This window comes from Oncorhynchus nerka, linkage group LG12, assembly GCF_034236695.1.
Source record: "Oncorhynchus nerka isolate Pitt River linkage group LG12, Oner_Uvic_2.0, whole genome shotgun sequence".
Taxonomy (NCBI): Eukaryota; Metazoa; Chordata; class Actinopteri; order Salmoniformes; family Salmonidae; genus Oncorhynchus; species Oncorhynchus nerka.
The window spans coordinates 51,854,873-51,861,641 of NC_088407.1; positions in this window are offsets into that span (position 1 = coordinate 51,854,873).

The window sequence follows — 6,769 nt, forward strand, 5'->3', positions numbered from 1 at the left end:
CCCTCTCCTGTACTCCCTGTTCACCCACGACTGTGTGGCCTCGCACGCCTCCAACTCAATCATCAAGTTAGCGGACGACACAACAGTGGTAGGCTTGATTACCAACAACGACGAGACGGCCTACAGGGAGGAGGTGAGGGCCCTCGGAGTGTGGTGTCAGGAAAATAACCTCACACTCAACGTCAACAAAACTAAGGAGATGATTGTGGACTTCAGGAAACAGCAGAGGGAACACCCCCCTATCCACATCGATGGAACAGTAGTGGAGAGGGTAGCAAGTTTTATGTTCCTCGGCATACACATCACAGACAAACTGAATTGGTCCACTCACACAGACAGCATCGTGAAGAAGGCGCAGCAGCGCCTCTTCAACCTCAGGAGGCTGAAGAAATTCGGCTTGTCACCAAAAGCACTCACAAACTTCTACAGATGCACAATCGAGAGCATCCTGGCGGGCTGTATCACCGCCTGGTACGGCAACTGCTCCGCCCACAACCGTAAGGCTCTCCAGAGGGTAGTGAGGTCTGCACAACGCATCACCGGGGGCAAACTACCTGCCCTCCAGGACACCTACACCACCAGATGTTACAGGAAGGCCATAAAGATCATCAAGGACAACAACCACCCGAGCCACTGCCTGTTCACCCTGCTATCATCCAGAAGGCGAGGTCAGTACAGGTGCATCAAAGCTGGGACCGAGAGACTGAAAAACAGCTTCTATCTCAAGGCCATCAGACTGTTAAACAGCCACCACTAACATTGAGTGGCTGCTGCCAACACACTGACACTGACACTGACTCAACTCCAGCCACTTTAATAATGGGAATTGATTGGAAATGATGTAAAATATATCACTAGCCACTTTAAACAATGCTACCTAATATAATGTTACATACCCTACATTATTCATCTCATATGCATACGTATATACTGTACTCTATATCATCTACTGCATCCTTATGTAATACATGTATCACTAGCCACTTTAACTATGCCACTTTGTTTACATACTCATCTCATATGTATATACTGTACTCGATACCATCTACTGTATCTTGCCTATGCTGCTCTGTACCATCACTCATTCATATATCTTTATGTACATATTCTTTATCCCCTTACACTGTGTATAAGACAGTAGTTTTGGAATTGTTAGTTAGATTACTTGTTGGTTATTACTGCATTGTCGGAACTAGAAGCACAAGCATTTTGCTACACTCGCATTAACATCTGCTAACCATGTGTATGTGACAAATACAATTTGATTTGATGTTGTAAAGATAAGCAATGCACTTAATTATGGAAAGTTGAGAAATATAGTAGGCCTAGCCTATAGAAAGCTGATGGGATCCTCCTATTTTTAACAGAAGTCATCACAATTGCATAGCCTATGGAAATGTCGTGCAACTTGAGCTCATAGGCTCTCATGAAGTGTTTGATTAGATTTTCAATTACATTTGGATTGATGTCAGAGTGATTTAGAGGGACAATAGAGTGCTGAGCACCAGGCAGTTATCAAGTGTGGTAGGCTACTAATTACCTTCAGCAGCATCAGAGCTTAGAGAAGCCTAATTACCATGACTAAACGGTCACGTGGAATTTGGTGTGTGAGTGATCTATTATTTAAGTGTGTAATATTACTCTCTCAATGTATAACATTCCACTCAATGTATACCAAAGTAACAAAAATTGAACGTTTCGTACTGCAACAGTTATGAAAGACAATGACATCCAATTTTTAGGCAATTATTAATATTATGTGTTACATAGTGTGCATCTGTAAAAACTTTATGTAATAGATCCTCTCTCTCTCTCTCTCTCTCTGGCTATGAAAAATACAAAACTGTCAAAGCTGTTGAAGGATGAGGACCAAGGTGCAGCGTGGTGAGTGTACATTTTCTTTATTTTAAGCAAAATGACACCAAACAATACAACAAACACTACAAAAACAAACCGTGACGCTCACAAGCAAAGTGCTCTAAGCAGAGACAACCTCCCACACACACAGGTGGGAAAAGGGTACTTAAGTATGGTTCCCAATCAGAGACAACGATAGACAGCTGTCCCTGATTGAGAACCATAGAAAACATAGAACACAAAACATAGAATGCCCACCCCAACTCACGCCCTGACCAAACCAAAACAGAGACATAAAAAGGATCTCTAAGGTCAGGGCGTGACAAAGACATGACATTGATTCCTGTTGATCATTTTCCCACTCTACATCCACCCTGGTTATTATATGACCATGATGGTTATCTACGAAGGTTGGAACATCTTGAATAGCAATAAGGGGCACATGTACACTTAAATGTCCACTCAGCATAGCCCTCAGAGCATGGTTCCTCTCTAGTTTTAATCCTAGGTTTTTGACTTCTAGGGAGTGTTTCCTAGACTGTGCTTCGGCATATGCATTGATGGGTCTTAGATTTTAAGACTGGGTATTGTGGTGGAATATTGACTCAAATATAACACTCTTACTAGAACTTGTGAATTCAAAATAGACTTTATTACAAACGTAATAAAGCCGAGCCCCTCCATGGAAAATGTCCTCCGGCACCCCGTAGTGCCGAAAGACATGGGTGAATAATGCCTCCGCAGTCTGTAGGGCTGTAGGGATACCGGGCAACGGGAGGAGACGGCAGGACTTAGAGAACCGATCCACAATCACTAGAACCGTGGTGTTCCCCTGAGACGGCGGAAGATCGGTCAGGAAATCTATGGACAGATGTAGCTTCCCTCTAGGAAGGTGCCTAGGAGCCTTACTCTGAGCGCACACTGAACAGGAGGAGACATAACCCTTAACGTCCTTAGCCAACGTAGGCCACCAATACCTATGTGTGTCATTCAGAGGGTGAATGGGCAAGACCAAAGATTTAAGTCCCTTTGAACAGAGTATGGTGGTATGTGCCAGGCGCACCGGTTTGGGTCAAGAACTGCAATGCTGTTGGGTTTTTCACGCTCAACAGTTTTCCCTGAGTATCAACAATGGTCCACCACCAAGGGGGGGAACTCAATAGGAAGGTGTTCTTAATGTTTTGTTCACTCAGTGTAGATCAATCCCTAGCATATACTTCCATTTGCATGTGTACTGATACTGTAAATACACAAATTATATTAATGTTATCTACAATATATTATAATACCGTAAGCCTTCCTGCTGCAGGGGCATTTCCTCCTACAATTTTGAGCTGATTTTCTTCACTTTAGCAATATTTTGTATCTTTGTTCATTTTAATTGTAATTGTGTTTGAAATGGTACTGTTACTACAGGAGATGATGCTATCATAAAGCATTTGATGTAAGTATGTAGGACAATTACCCATAATGCTCACTGACTGAACATTCAAAATTACCATGGCAATTATTGACGCATTCACATGCTTTCGGAAACTTGGAACCTCAGAGTTAAAATGAATGTACGTTATTAGCGTAGAGCTTCCTACTGGTTGATTCTGATACTTCACAAGTGGGAAACCTGAAATCCTCATTCCATAACGAGTTAGCGAGTCAGAGAGTCAGAAATGTCGGAATTTCCTAGTTCCGACTTGAAGGGCCTTCTATGATGTAGGGCAGGTCAGTAACCAAATTATTTTACTGTCCCCAGTCGCACACAGACTTTTATGGTCACACAAGTTGCCACCGGTGAATTCAAAATGAGTAGCCTAACAATTATTTACGTGGCCCCAGGTACATTTGCAACCAAATTATTTTTGTGTGAGAAATCAATAATAGTTGCACACATAGGGTAACCGTGAGCAATTGACAGTGAGCAATGAGCAAGATAACCATAGACGGGAAGTTGACAATGGATTATTATTAGTGTAAATAAATTGTATTTCTATGGTTGCAGTCCTCAAAGATTGAATTGCATTGAATTGAATTAATCAGATCCAATGATTTACCGCCCGTAGGGTGGGGTAAAGCTAGTCATCATTATTATAATCACCATCTCAATCATTATCACCATACCATCATAGACTTATTCTTCTGTATCTGAGACTCATCTGACACTACCTTAGATATGGCAGTCTGCAACTCAATACACTGCCCCTGCATGGTGTTCAGCGTCCCCTGCATGTGGTTAATCGACTGCTTAACATCGTTCAGCAGGATCTGAATCTCAAGCCTGCAGGAAATCAGGTGGTTCAACATACTGAGATGACGAGAGGCTTCAGACCATGTCCATTGGACCATCTTTAGGATTCTTTCCCACTTAACACCAATCTTATTAGGAATGTAACTGTGTGCAGAAGATGTTACTATAGTGTTATTTAGAAGAAGAAAAGTGTACTTTGTCAGGCGCCAAAAGGATGACGGGATGTCTCCCTGCTCCAGTGAGCTCTGCTGACAGGTCTTGATCACTGTTGGGAGGAACGGGAGCCAAATTAGAGGAAAAATATCTATGGTTGTTCAGCAATGAAACATTCATGGCATGATGGGATTTGTCCTTCCCCGTGAAAAGAATAACAGCAGCTGGGGTTTACTTTCTCACTTTTAGATAATGTAATACAATCTTTAAACCCATCAGAAGTGTAGTGCTTACCTCCATGAAAATATTCAGCCCTGTTATTTTGGGCTGCATTGTCCCAATGTTGACCACTAGTTCCAACTTGTGATGAGAAGGTCTTGATGAAACGATCAAGTCAACATTTTGTTAGACATTTCAGAGATAGCATTAACAATTGTACATGAGACAGTGCTTCCAGATATTGAGGTATCTTCCTTCTGAGGTATGTAAAAAAAAATCTGGTGTGTGAGTACTCACATGAAAGGTATCCATGATTCTTGATTAAGCCAATCATGTATGTGATTACCATCCTATGGGTCAGGAGCTGGAATTATTGCTACACAGCTTTCAGGAGACTTTATGTCTTGGGCCTGGATGAATCATTGAAATACAAGTAATAATGTGAATTTGTGATGCATAATTGCCATTGTAATTTGGAATATTCCATCAAAGTTATTTTTTTGACAGTCAAAACAACTAACTAACTCTTACGATTAATCACTTGACTTGAGTAATTTGAGTTAACGGAAATAGCTACTTTATATTCTGACCTAGACACTGATTTGTGCAATGCCTAATGCATAATATATGCATGTTATTGGCTCATCGTGGTATATAGCCGAGGGTCTCATAGTCCAAAAACAGCATTGGCCATTGGACTGCTCAGTCAAAACAACAAATTTACGATTAATCACTTGACTGGAGTAACTTGAGTTCGGGAAACTAAAACATTAAAAGTAGGCTATAGCTTGACGCATATCCTTACCTTGGACAAGCGTATCCAAAAGGCCTAACCAGTCTTGCTTGAAGATACCGTTAAGCAGATAAAAGCGCGGTACGGTTTGAGACACGGTATTGTGAATCTGTCACACTGATATAAAAGCACGTTTTAATTTATGATTTACACTGTAGAATGACCAGCAAGCCAATCAGAATCGAGTTTTAAACAATACCGTGGGTTCCATGGAACGTCACAAACATATTAGGCCACTTTGCGTCACAGATTAAAATCACTGAACATGAGTTTAATAGCTATATTGGCTATATGTACAGTAAATGCACATCGTATTGAATTGAGATTACATCTACTGCACCACTGAAACTATTTAGCCTAATCCTTTGAGGATCATATGTCAAATGTCAGAATCATGGCACATGAAAACATAATGAAATTGGCTGCAGATTATAAAATTCACTGTGACACAATATCCATGTAATTTCAATTAAATTACGTTGAACCAACGTGGAATAAACATTGAATTGATTTATGTGCCCATTGGGAAGTGATCAAATCGAAATGATTGAATACATACAGTATTACAAAGAAAGAGATACAAAAATAGCTTCGAAAGGCTCGAAAAAGTCTAATTTCCCTGGGCCACCCAAAAGAAAAATGTATGTACGCATTACTGTAAATCGTTTTGGATGAAAGCGTCTGCTTTCAAATCTCTGACTCTCACACATATTTACAATCTCGCGATGTTTATTTCTGGCGCTTTCACGTTGCGGGATTTCGTGAAGTAATTGATGCGCAGGAGAGCTCCATGAAATCAGCGACATTAACGGTTCCAAATCGAGCAAAAAGCTTCAAATTAAAAGTCCATCGTTCACAAATTGTGGTATATTTTCTGTTTCAAGATGCGTTCTGTTGAGTTTCTCTGATCTGTGAAAAGTAATTTAGGGTTTCAATATTCTTTATTAAATAATATCTGGAATAATAGTTTAATTTCCTTTCCACTTGATGGCACTATCCCCTATGGTACTCCCTGTCAGGGGTCTGAGGATTCTGAAACAAAATAGTTTAGGTTCTTGAAACGCATCGTTGCGTTGGTAGATGTGCTGTACATTGTTATAAACACTTATTACACTGCTATAGACTTATTATCAATGTCACTCCCTGTTATAAACACATATTACAGTATAAATGATGATCCTGTGTAGAGCATGCCGATCCCACCACCAGGGTTGTGGGTTCGATTCCCGGGGAAACCCATACGTAAAATGTATGGGCAAATGACTGTAAGTCGCTTTGGATGAAAGCATCTGCTAAATGGCATATATTATGATTACATTGTTTAAACAACAGACATACAATATGAAAGTCTATTGCTTTTTCAAATGAATATTTGTGTTGGAACCTGACATCTGTTGGAAAGGCAGCACATGTATCTGTTGAATTACTACCCGATTCAAAAGTAGTGGACAGAAATGTGGGTATACTATAATACAAGTAAAAAATAAAACAATGACAAGCACATC